Source organism: Pongo abelii, chromosome 12, assembly GCF_028885655.2.
Source record: "Pongo abelii isolate AG06213 chromosome 12, NHGRI_mPonAbe1-v2.0_pri, whole genome shotgun sequence".
NCBI classification, from domain to species: domain Eukaryota; kingdom Metazoa; phylum Chordata; class Mammalia; order Primates; family Hominidae; genus Pongo; species Pongo abelii.
In genome coordinates this window covers 5,285,742-5,299,211 of record NC_071997.2, presented here as the reverse complement: position 1 = coordinate 5,299,211, position 13,470 = coordinate 5,285,742, and positions in this window count along the sequence as shown.

The following is a 13,470-nucleotide window of genomic DNA, read 5'->3' as shown; positions in this document are numbered from 1 at the left end:
GTATGATATTGGCTGTGGGTTTGTCATAAATAGCTCTTATTATTTTGAGATACGACCCATCAATACCCAATTTATTGAGAGTTTTTAGCATGAAGGGTTGTTGAATTTTGTCAAAGGCCTTTTCTTCACGTATTGAGATAATCATGTGGTTTTTGACTTTGGTTCTGTTTATATGCTGGATTACATTTATTGATTTGCGTATATTGAACCAGACTTGCATCCCAGGGATGAAGCCCAGTTGATCATGGTGGATAAGCTGTCTGATGTGCTGCTGGATTCGGTTTGCCAATAATTTATTGAGGATTTTTGCATCAATATTCATCAAGGATATTGGTCTAAAATTCTCTTTTTTGATTGTGTCTCTGCCCAGCTTTGGTATCAGCATGATGCTGGCCTCATAAAATGAGTTAGGAAGGAATCCCTCTTTTTCTATTGATTGGAATAGTTTCTGAAGTAATGGTTCCAGTTCCTCCTTGGACCTCTGGTAGAATTCGGCTGTGAACCCATCTGATCCTGGACTCTTTTTGGTTGGTAAGCTATTGATTATTGCCACAATTTCAGCTCCTGTTATTAGTCTATTCAGAGATTCAACTTCTTCCTGGTTTAGTCATGGGAGAGTGTATGTGTCGAGGAATTTATCCCTTTCTTTTTTTTTTAATTTTTTTTCTTTTTATCATTATGATTATGATTATTATTATTATTATTATTATACTTTAGGCTCTATGGTACATGTGCGCAACGTGCAGGTAAGCTACATGTGTATACATGTGCCATGCTGGTGCGCTGCACCCACCAACTCGTCATCTAGCATTAGGTATATCTCCCAATGCTGTCCCTCGCCCCTCCCCCCACCCCACAACAGTCCCCGAAGTGTGATGTTCCCCTTCTTGTGTCCACGTGTTCTCATTGTTCAATTCCCACCTATGAGTGAGAAGATGTGGTGTTTGGTTTTTTGTTCTTGCGATAGTTTACTGAGAACGATGATTTCCAATTTCATCCATGTCCCTACAAAGGATATGAACTCATCATTTTTTATGGCTGCCTAGTATTCCATGGTGTATATGTGCCACATTTTCTTAATCCAGTCTATCATTGTTGGACATTTGGGTTGGTTCCAAGTCTCTGCTATTGTGTATAATGCCGCAATAAACATACGTGTGCATATGTCTTTATAGCAGCATGATTCATAGTCCTTTGGGTATATACCCAGTAATGGGATGGCTGGGTCAAATGGAATTTCTTGTTCTAGATCCCTGAGGAATCGCCACAGTGACTTCCACAAAGGTTGAACTAGTTTACAGTCCCACCAACAGTGTAAAAGTGTTCCTATTTCTCCACATCCTCTCCAGCACCTGTTGTTTCCTGACTTTTTAATGATTGCCATTCTAACTGGTGTGAGATGGTATCTCATTGTGGTTTTGATTTGCATTTCTCTGATGGCCAGTGATGGTGAGCATTTTTTCATGTGTTTTTTGGCTGCATAAATGTCTTCTTTGGAGGAGTGTCTGTTCATGTCCTTCGCCCACTTTTTGATGGGGTTGTTTGGTGTTTTCTTGTAAATTTGTTGGAGTTCATTGTAGATTCTGGATATTAGCCCTTTGTCAGATGAGTAGGTTGCGAAAATTTTCTCCCATTGTGTAGGTTGCCTGTTCACTCTGATGGTAGTTTCCTTTGCTGTGCAGAAGCTCTTTAGTTTAATTAGATCCCATTTGTCAATTTTGGCTTTTGTTGCCATTGCTTTTGGTGTTTTAGACATGAAGTCCTTGCCCATGCCTATGTCCTGAATGGTATTGCCTAGGTTTTCTTCTAGGGTTTTTATGGTTTTAGGTCTAACGTTTAAGTCTTTAATCCATCTTGAGTTGATTTTTGTATAAGGTGTAAGGAAGGGATCCAGTTTCAGCTTTCTACATGTGGCTAGCCAGTTTTCCCAGCACCATTTATTAAATAGGGAATCCTTTCTCCATTTCTTGTTTTTGTCAAGTTTGTCAAAGATCAGATTGTTGTAGATATGTGGCATTATTTCTGACGGCTCTGTTCTGTTCCATTGATCTATATCTCTGTTTGGTACCAGTACCATGCTGTTTTGGTTACTGCAGCCTTGTAGTATAGTTTGAAGTCAGGTAGCGTGATGCCTCCAGCTTTGTTCTTTTGGCTTAGGATTGACTTGGTGATGCGGGCTCTTTTTTGGTTCCATATGAACTTTAAAGTAGTTTTTTCCAATTCTGTGAAGAAAGTCATTGGTAACTTGATGGGGATGGCATTGAATCTGTAAATTACCTTGGGAAGGATGGCCATTTTCATGATATTGATTCTTCCTACCCATGAGCATGGAATGTTCTTCCATTTGTTTGTATCCTCTTTTATTTCCTTGAGCAGTGGTTTGTAGTTTTCTCCTTGAAGAGGTCCTTCACATCCCTTGGAAGTTGGATTCCTAGGTATTTTATTCTCTTTGAAGCAATTGTGAATGTGAGTTCACTCATGATTTGGCTCTCTGTTTGTCTGTTATTGATGTATAAGAATGCTTGTGATTTTTGTCCATTGATTTTGTATCCTGAGACTTTGCTGAAGTTGCTTATCAGCTTAAGGAGATTTTGGGCTGAGACAATGGGGTTTTCTAGATATACTATCACGTCATCTGCAAACAGGGACAATTTGACTTCTTTTTTTCCTAATTGAATACCCTTGATTTCCTTCTCTTGCCTAATTGCCCTGGCCAGAACTTCCAACACTATGTTGAATACAAGTGGTGAGAGAGGGCATCCCTGTCTTGTGCCAGTTTTCAAAGTGAATGCTTCCAGTTTTTGCCCATTCAGTATGATATTGGCTGTGGGTTTGTCATAAATAGCTCTTATTATTTTGAGATACGACCCATCAATACCCAATTTATTGAGAGTTTTTAGCATGAAGGGTTGTTGAATTTTGTCAAAGGCCTTTTCTTCACGTATTGAGATAATCATGTGGTTTTTGACTTTGGTTCTGTTTATATGCTGGATTACATTTATTGATTTGCGTATATTGAACCAGACTTGCATCCCAGGGATGAAGCCCAGTTGATCATGGTGGATAAGCTGTCTGATGTGCTGCTGGATTCGGTTTGCCAGTAATTTATTGAGGATTTTTGCATCAATATTCATCAAGGATATTGGTCTAAAATTCTCTTTTTTGATTGTGTCTCTGCCCAGCTTTGGTATCAGCATGATGCTGGCCTCATAAAATGAGTTAGGAAGGAATCCCTCTTTTTCTATTGATTGGAATAGTTTCTGAAGTAATGGTTCCAGTTCCTCCTTGGACCTCTGGTAGAATTCGGCTGTGAACCCATCTGATCCTGGACTCTTTTTGGTTGGTAAGCTATTGATTATTGCCACAATTTCAGCTCCTGTTATTAGTCTATTCAGAGATTCAACTTCTTCCTGGTTTAGTCATGGGAGAGTGTATGTGTCGAGGAATTTATCCCTTTCTTATTTTTTAATTTTTTTTCTTTTTATCATTATGATTATTATTATTATTATTATTATTATTATACTTTAGGCTCTATGGTACATGTGCGCAACGTGCAGGTAAGCTACATGTGTATACATGTGCCATGCTGGTGCGCTGCACCCACCAACTCGTCATCTAGCATTAGGTATATCTCCCAATGCTGTCCCTCGCCCCTCCCCCCACCCCACAACAGTCCCCGAAGTGTGATGTTCCCCTTCTTGTGTCCACGTGTTCTCATTGTTCAATTCCCACCTATGAGTGAGAAGATGTGGTGTTTGGTTTTTTGTTCTTGCGATAGTTTACTGAGAACGATGATTTCCAATTTCATCCATGTCCCTACAAAGGATATGAACTCATCATTTTTTATGGCTGCCTAGTATTCCATGGTGTATATGTGCCACATTTTCTTAATCCAGTCTATCATTGTTGGACATTTGGGTTGGTTCCAAGTCTTTGCTATTGTGTATAATGCCGCAATAAACATACGTGTGCATGTGTCTTTATAGCAGCATGATTTATAGTCCTTTGGGTATATACCCAGTAATGGGATGGCTGGGTCAAATGGAATTTCTAGTTCTAGATCCCTGAGGAATCGCCACAGTGACTTCCACAAAGGTTGAACTAGTTTACAGTCCCACCAACAGTGTAAAAGTGTTCCTATTTCTCCACATCCTCTCCAGCACCTGTTGTTTCCTGACTTTTTAATGATTGCCATTCTAACTGGTGTGAGATGGTATCTCATTGTGGTTTTGATTTGCATTTCTCTGATGGCCAGTGATGGTGAGCATTTTTTCATGTGTTTTTTGGCTGCATAAATGTCTTCTTTGGAGGAGTGTCTGTTCATGTCCTTCGCCCACTTTTTGATGGGGTTGTTTGGTGTTTTCTTGTAAATTTGTTGGAGTTCATTGTAGATTCTGGATATTAGCCCTTTGTCAGATGAGTAGGTTGCGAAAATTTTCTCCCATTGTGTAGGTTGCCTGTTCACTCTGATGGTAGTTTCCTTTGCTGTGCAGAAGCTCTTTAGTTTAATTAGATCCCATTTGTCAATTTTGGCTTTTGTTGCCATTGCTTTTGGTGTTTTAGACATGAAGTCCTTGCCCATGCCTATGTCCTGAATGGTATTGCCTAGGTTTTCTTCTAGGGTTTTTATGGTTTTAGGTCTAACGTTTAAGTCTTTAATCCATCTTGAGTTGATTTTTGTATAAGGTGTAAGGAAGGGATCCAGTTTCAGCTTTCTACATGTGGCTAGCCAGTTTTCCCAGCACCATTTATTAAATAGGGAATCCTTTCTCCATTTCTTGTTTTTGTCAAGTTTGTCAAAGATCAGATTGTTGTAGATATGTGGCATTATTTCTGACGGCTCTGTTCTGTTCCATTGATCTAGATCTCTGTTTGGTACCGGTACCATGCTGTTTTGGTTACTGCAGCCTTGTAGTATAGTTTGAAGTCAGGTAGCGTGATGCCTCCAGCTTTGTTCTTTTGGCTTAGGATTGACTTGGTGATGCGGGCTCTTTTTTGGTTCCATATGAACTTTAAAGTAGGTTTTTCCAATTCTGTGAAGAAAGTCATTGGTAACTTGATGGGGATGGCATTGAATCTGTAAATTACCTTGGGAAGGATGGCCATTTTCATGATATTGATTCTTCCTACCCATGAGCGTGGAATGTACTTCCATTTGTTTGTATCCTCTTTTATTTCCTTGAGCAGTGGTTTGTAGTTTTCTCCTTGAAGAGGTCCTTCACATCCCTTGGAAGTTGGATTCCTAGGTATTTTATTCTCTTTGAAGCAATTGTGAATGTGAGTTCACTCATGATTTGGCTCTCTGTTTGTCTGTTATGGATGTATAAGAATGCTTGTGATTTTTGTCCATTGATTTTGTATCCTGAGACTTTGCTGAAGTTGCTTATCAGCTTAAGGAGATTTTGGGCTGAGACAATGGGGTTTTCTAGATATACTATCACGTCATCTGCAAACAGGGACAATTTGACTTCTTTTTTTCCTAATTGAATACCCTTGATTTCCTTCTCTTGCCTAATTGCCCTGGCCAGAACTTCCAACACTATGTTGAATACAAGTGGTGAGAGAGGGCATCCCTGTCTTGTGCCAGTTTTCAAAGTGAATGCTTCCAGTTTTTGCCCATTCAGTATGATATTGGCTGTGGGTTTGTCATAAATAGCTCTTATTATTTTGAGATACGACCCATCAATACCCAATTTATTGAGAGTTTTTAGCATGAAGGGTTGTTGAATTTTGTCAAAGGCCTTTTCTTCACGTATTGAGATAATCATGTGGTTTTTGACTTTGGTTCTGTTTATATGCTGGATTACATTTATTGATTTGCGTATATTGAACCAGACTTGCATCCCAGGGATGAAGCCCAGTTGATCATGGTGGATAAGCTGTCTGATGTGCTGCTGGATTCGGTTTGCCAGTAATTTATTGAGGATTTTTGCATCAATATTCATCAAGGATATTGGTCTAAAATTCTCTTTTTTGATTGTGTCTCTGCCCAGCTTTGGTATCAGCATGATGCTGGCCTCATAAAATGAGTTAGGAAGGAATCCCTCTTTTTCTATTGATTGGAATAGTTTCTGAAGTAATGGTTCCAGTTCCTCCTTGGACCTCTGGTAGAATTCGGCTGTGAACCCATCTGATCCTGGACTCTTTTTGGTTGGTAAGCTATTGATTATTGCCACAATTTCAGCTCCTGTTATTAGTCTATTCAGAGATTCAACTTCTTCCTGGTTTAGTCATGGGAGAGTGTATGTGTCGAGGAATTTATCCCTTTCTTTTTTTTTTAATTTTTTTTCTTTTTATCATTGTGATTATTATTATTATTATTATTATTATTATACTTTAGGCTCTATGGTACATGTGCGCAACGTGCAGGTAAGCTACATGTGTATACATGTGCCATGCTGGTGCGCTGCACCCACCAACTCGTCATCTAGCATTAGGTATATCTCCCAATGCTGTCCCTCGCCCCTCCCCCCACCCCACAACAGTCCCCGAAGTGTGATGTTCCCCTTCTTGTGTCCACGTGTTCTCATTGTTCAATTCCCACCTATGAGTGAGAAGATGTGGTGTTTGGTTTTTTGTTCTTGCGATAGTTTACTGAGAACGATGATTTCCAATTTCATCCATGTCCCTACAAAGGATATGAACTCATCATTTTTTATGGCTGCCTAGTATTCCATGGTGTATATGTGCCACATTTTCTTAATCCAGTCTATCATTGTTGGACATTTGGGTTGGTTCCAAGTCTTTGCTATTGTGTATAATGCCGCAATAAACATACGTGTGCATGTGTCTTTATAGCAGCATGATTTATAGTCCTTTGGGTATATACCCAGTAATGGGATGGCTGGGTCAAATGGAATTTCTAGTTCTAGATCCCTGAGGAATCGCCACAGTGACTTCCACAAAGGTTGAACTAGTTTACAGTCCCACCAACAGTGTAAAAGTGTTCCTATTTCTCCACATCCTCTCCAGCACCTGTTGTTTCCTGACTTTTTAATGATTGCCATTCTAACTGGTGTGAGATGGTATCTCATTGTGGTTTTGATTTGCATTTCTCTGATGGCCAGTGATGGTGAGCATTTTTTCATGTGTTTTTTGGCTGCATAAATGTCTTCTTTGGAGGAGTGTCTGTTCATGTCCTTCGCCCACTTTTTGATGGGGTTGTTTGGTGTTTTCTTGTAAATTTGTTGGAGTTCATTGTAGATTCTGGATATTAGCCCTTTGTCAGATGAGTAGGTTGCGAAAATTTTCTCCCATTGTGTAGGTTGCCTGTTCACTCTGATGGTAGTTTCCTTTGCTGTGCAGAAGCTCTTTAGTTTAATTAGATCCCATTTGTCAATTTTGGCTTTTGTTGCCATTGCTTTTGGTGTTTTAGACATGAAGTCCTTGCCCATGCCTATGTCCTGAATGGTATTGCCTAGGTTTTCTTCTAGGGTTTTTATGGTTTTAGGTCTAACGTTTAAGTCTTTAATCCATCTTGAGTTGATTTTTGTATAAGGTGTAAGGAAGGGATCCAGTTTCAGCTTTCTACATGTGGCTAGCCAGTTTTCCCAGCACCATTTATTAAATAGGGAATCCTTTCTCCATTTCTTGTTTTTGTCAAGTTTGTCAAAGATCAGATTGTTGTAGATATGTGGCATTATTTCTGACGGCTCTGTTCTGTTCCATTGATCTATATCTCTGTTTGTACCAGTACCATGCTGTTTTGGTTACTGTAGCCTTGTAGTATAGTTTGAAGTCAGGTAGCGTGATGCCTCCAGCTTTGTTCTTTTGGCTTAGGATTGACTTGGTGATGCGGGCTCTTTTTTGGTTCCATATGAACTTTAAAGTAGTTTTTTCCAATTCTGTGAAGAAAGTCATTGGTAACTTGATGGGGATGGCATTGAATCTGTAAATTACCTTGGGAAGGATGGCCATTTTCATGATATTGATTCTTCCTACCCATGAGCATGGAATGTTCTTCCATTTGTTTGTATCCTCTTTTATTTCCTTGAGCAGTGGTTTGTAGTTTTCTCCTTGAAGAGGTCCTTCACATCCCTTGGAAGTTGGATTCCTAGGTATTTTATTCTCTTTGAAGCAATTGTGAATGGGAGTTCACTCATGATTTGGCTCTCTGTTTGTCTGTTATTGATGTATAAGAATGCTTGTGATTTTTGTCCATTGATTTTGTATCCTGAGACTTTGCTGAAGTTGCTTATCAGCTTAAGGAGATTTTGGGCTGAGACAATGGGGTTTTCTAGATATACTATCACGTCATCTGCAAACAGGGACAATTTGACTTCTTTTTTTCCTAATTGAATACCCTTGATTTCCTTCTCTTGCCTAATTGCCCTGGCCAGAACTTCCAACACTATGTTGAATACAAGTGGTGAGAGAGGGCATCCCTGTCTTGTGCCAGTTTTCAAAGTGAATGCTTCCAGTTTTTGCCCATTCAGTATGATATTGGCTGTGGGTTTGTCATAAATAGCTCTTATTATTTTGAGATACGACCCATCAATACCCAATTTATTGAGAGTTTTTAGCATGAAGGGTTGTTGAATTTTGTCAAAGGCCTTTTCTTCACGTATTGAGATAATCATGTGGTTTTTGACTTTGGTTCTGTTTATATGCTGGATTACATTTATTGATTTGCGTATATTGAACCAGACTTGCATCCCAGGGATGAAGCCCAGTTGATCATGGTGGATAAGCTGTCTGATGTGCTGCTGGATTCGGTTTGCCAGTAATTTATTGAGGATTTTTGCATCAATATTCATCAAGGATATTGGTCTAAAATTCTCTTTTTTGATTGTGTCTCTGCCCAGCTTTGGTATCAGCATGATGCTGGCCTCATAAAATGAGTTAGGAAGGAATCCCTCTTTTTCTATTGATTGGAATAGTTTCTGAAGTAATGGTTCCAGTTCCTCCTTGGACCTCTGGTAGAATTCGGCTGTGAACCCATCTGATCCTGGACTCTTTTTGGTTGGTAAGCTATTGATTATTGCCACAATTTCAGCTCCTGTTATTAGTCTATTCAGAGATTCAACTTCTTCCTGGTTTAGTCATGGGAGAGTGTATGTGTCGAGGAATTTATCCCTTTCTTTTTTTTTTAATTTTTTTTCTTTTTATCATTGTGATTATTATTATTATTATTATACTTTAGGCTCTATGGTACATGTGCGCAACGTGCAGGTAAGCTACATGTGTATACATGTGCCATGCTGGTGCGCTGCACCCACCAACTCGTCATCTAGCATTAGGTATATCTCCCAATGCTGTCCCTCGCCCCTCCCCCCACCCCACAACAGTCCCCGAAGTGTGATGTTCCCCTTCTTGTGTCCACGTGTTCTCATTGTTCAATTCCCACCTATGAGTGAGAAGATGTGGTGTTTGGTTTTTTGTTCTTGCGATAGTTTACTGAGAACGATGATTTCCAATTTCATCCATGTCCCTACAAAGGATATGAACTCATCATTTTTTATGGCTGCCTAGTATTCCATGGTGTATATGTGCCACATTTTCTTAATCCAGCCTATCATTGTTGGACATTTGGGTTGGTTCCAAGTCTTTGCTATTGTGTATAATGCCGCAATAAACATACGTGTGCATGTGTCTTTATAGCAGCATGATTTATAGTCCTTTGGGTATATACCCAGTAATGGGATGGCTGGGTCAAATGGAATTTCTAGTTCTAGATCCCTGAGGAATCGCCACAGTGACTTCCACAAAGGTTGAACTAGTTTACAGTCCCACCAACAGTGTAAAAGTGTTCCTATTTCTCCACATCCTCTCCAGCACCTGTTGTTTCCTGACTTTTTAATGATTGCCATTCTAACTGGTGTGAGATGGTATCTCATTGTGGTTTTGATTTGCATTTCTCTGATGGCCAGTGATGGTGAGCATTTTTTCATGTGTTTTTTGGCTGCATAAATGTCTTCTTTGGAGGAGTGTCTGTTCATGTCCTTCGCCCACTTTTTGATGGGGTTGTTTGGTGTTTTCTTGTAAATTTGTTGGAGTTCATTGTAGATTCTGGATATTAGCCCTTTGTCAGATGAGTAGGTTGCGAAAATTTTCTCCCATTGTGTAGGTTGCCTGTTCACTCTGATGGTAGTTTCCTTTGCTGTGCAGAAGCTCTTTAGTTTAATTAGATCCCATTTGTCAATTTTGGCTTTTGTTGCCATTGCTTTTGGTGTTTTAGACATGAAGTCCTTGCCCATGCCTATGTCCTGAATGGTATTGCCTAGGTTTTCTTCTAGGGTTTTTATGGTTTTAGGTCTAACGTTTAAGTCTTTAATCCATCTTGAGTTGATTTTTGTATAAGGTGTAAGGAAGGGATCCAGTTTCAGCTTTCTACATGTGGCTAGCCAGTTTTCCCAGCACCATTTATTAAATAGGGAATCCTTTCTCCATTTCTTGTTTTTGTCAAGTTTGTCAAAGATCAGATTGTTGTAGATATGTGGCATTATTTCTGACGGCTCTGTTCTGTTCCATTGATCTATATCTCTGTTTGGTACCAGTACCATGCTGTTTTGGTTACTGTAGCCTTGTAGTATAGTTTGAAGTCAGGTAGCGTGATGCCTCCAGCTTTGTTCTTTTGGCTTAGGATTGACTTGGTGATGCGGGCTCTTTTTTGGTTCCATATGAACTTTAAAGTAGTTTTTTCCAATTCTGTGAAGAAAGTCATTGGTAACTTGATGGGGATGGCATTGAATCTGTAAATTACCTTGGGAAGGATGGCCATTTTCATGATATTGATTCTTCCTACCCATGAGCATGGAATGTTCTTCCATTTGTTTGTATCCTCTTTTATTTCCTTGAGCAGTGGTTTGTAGTTTTCTCCTTGAAGAGGTCCTTCACATCCCTTGGAAGTTGGATTCCTAGGTATTTTATTCTCTTTGAAGCAATTGTGAATGGGAGTTCACTCATGATTTGGCTCTCTGTTTGTCTGTTATTGATGTATAAGAATGCTTGTGATTTTTGTCCATTGATTTTGTATCCTGAGACTTTGCTGAAGTTGCTTATCAGTTTAAGGAGATTTTGGGCTGAGACAATGGGGTTTTCTAGATATACTATCACGTCATCTGCAAACAGGGACAATTTGACTTCTTTTTTTCCTAATTGAATACCCTTGATTTCCTTCTCTTGCCTAATTGCCCTGGCCAGAACTTCCAACACTATGTTGAATACAAGTGGTGAGAGAGGGCATCCCTGTCTTGTGCCAGTTTTCAAAGTGAATGCTTCCAGTTTTTGCCCATTCAGTATGATATTGGCTGTGGGTTTGTCATAAATAGCTCTTATTATTTTGAGATACGACCCATCAATACCCAATTTATTGAGAGTTTTTAGCATGAAGGGTTGTTGAATTTTGTCAAAGGCCTTTTCTTCACGTATTGAGATAATCATGTGGTTTTTGACTTTGGTTCTGTTTATATGCTGGATTACATTTATTGATTTGCGTATATTGAACCAGACTTGCATCCCAGGGATGAAGCCCAGTTGATCATGGTGGATAAGCTGTCTGATGTGCTGCTGGATTCGGTTTGCCAGTAATTTATTGAGGATTTTTGCATCAATATTCATCAAGGATATTGGTCTAAAATTCTCTTTTTTGATTGTGTCTCTGCCCAGCTTTGGTATCAGCATGATGCTGGCCTCATAAAATGAGTTAGGAAGGAATCCCTCTTTTTCTATTGATTGGAATAGTTTCTGAAGTAATGGTTCCAGTTCCTCCTTGGACCTCTGGTAGAATTCGGCTGTGAACCCATCTGATCCTGGACTCTTTTTGGTTGGTAAGCTATTGATTATTGCCACAATTTCAGCTCCTGTTATTAGTCTATTCAGAGATTCAACTTCTTCCTGGTTTAGTCATGGGAGAGTGTATGTGTCGAGGAATTTATCCCTTTCTTTTTTTTTTAATTTTTTTTCTTTTTATCATTGTGATTATTATTATTATTATTATTATTATTATACTTTAGGCTCTATGGTACATGTGCGCAACGTGCAGGTAAGCTACATGTGTATACATGTGCCATGCTGGTGCGCTGCACCCACCAACTCGTCATCTAGCAATAGCTATATCTCCCAATGCTGTCCCTCGCCCCTCCCCCCACCCCACAACAGTCCCCGAAGTGTGATGTTCCCCTTCTTGTGTCCACGTGTTCTCATTGTTCAATTCCCACCTATGAGTGAGAAGATGTGGTGTTTGGTTTTTTGTTCTTGCGATAGTTTACTGAGAACGATGATTTCCAATTTCATCCATGTCCCTACAAAGGATATGAACTCATCATTTTTTATGGCTGCCTAGTATTCCATGGTGTATATGTGCCACATTTTCTTAATCCAGTCTATCATTGTTGGACATTTGGGTTGGTTCCAAGTCTTTGCTATTGTGTATAATGCCGCAATAAACATACGTGTGCATGTGTCTTTATAGCAGCATGATTTATAGTCTTTTGGGTATATACCCAGTAATGGGATGGCTGGGTCAAATGGAATTTCTAGTTCTAGATCCCTGAGGAATCGCCACAGTGACTTCCACAAAGGTTGAACTAGTTTACAGTCCCACCAACAGTGTAAAAGTGTTCCTATTTCTCCACATCCTCTCCAGCACCTGTTGTTTCCTGACTTTTCAATGATTGCCATTCTAACTGGTGTGAGATGGTATCTCATTGTGGTTTTGATTTGCATTTCTCTGATGGCCAGTGATGGTGAGCATTTTTTCATGTGTTTTTTGGCTGCATAAATGTCTTCTTTGGAGGAGTGTCTGTTCATGTCCTTCGCCCACTTTTTGATGGGGTTGTTTGGTGTTTTCTTGTAAATTTGTTGGAGTTCATTGTAGATTCTGGATATTAGCCCTTTGTCAGATGAGTAGGTTGCGAAAATTTTCTCCCATTGTGTAGGTTGCCTGTTCACTCTGATGGTAGTTTCCTTTGCTGTGCAGAAGCTCTTTAGTTTAATTAGATCCCATTTGTCAATTTTGGCTTTTGTTGCCATTGCTTTTGGTGTTTTAGACATGAAGTCCTTGCCCATGCCTATGTCCTGAATGGTATTGCCTAGGTTTTCTTCTAGGGTTTTTATGGTTTTAGGTCTAACGTTTAAGTCTTTAATCCATCTTGAGTTGATTTTTGTATAAGGTGTAAGGAAGGGATCCAGTTTCAGCTTTCTACATGTGGCTAGCCAGTTTTCCCAGCACCATTTATTAAATAGGGAATCCTTTCTCCATTTCTTGTTTTTGTCAAGTTTGTCAAAGATCAGATTGTTGTAGATATGTGGCATTATTTCTGACGGCTCTGTTCTGTTCCATTGATCTATATCTCTGTTTGGTACCAGTACCATGCTGTTTTGGTTACTGTAGCCTTGTAGTATAGTTTGAAGTCAGGTAGCGTGATGCCTCCAGCTTTGTTCTTTTGGCTTAGGACTGACTTGGTGATGCGGGCTCTTTTTTGGTTCCATATGAACTTTAAAGTAGGTTTTTCCAATTCTGTGAAGAAA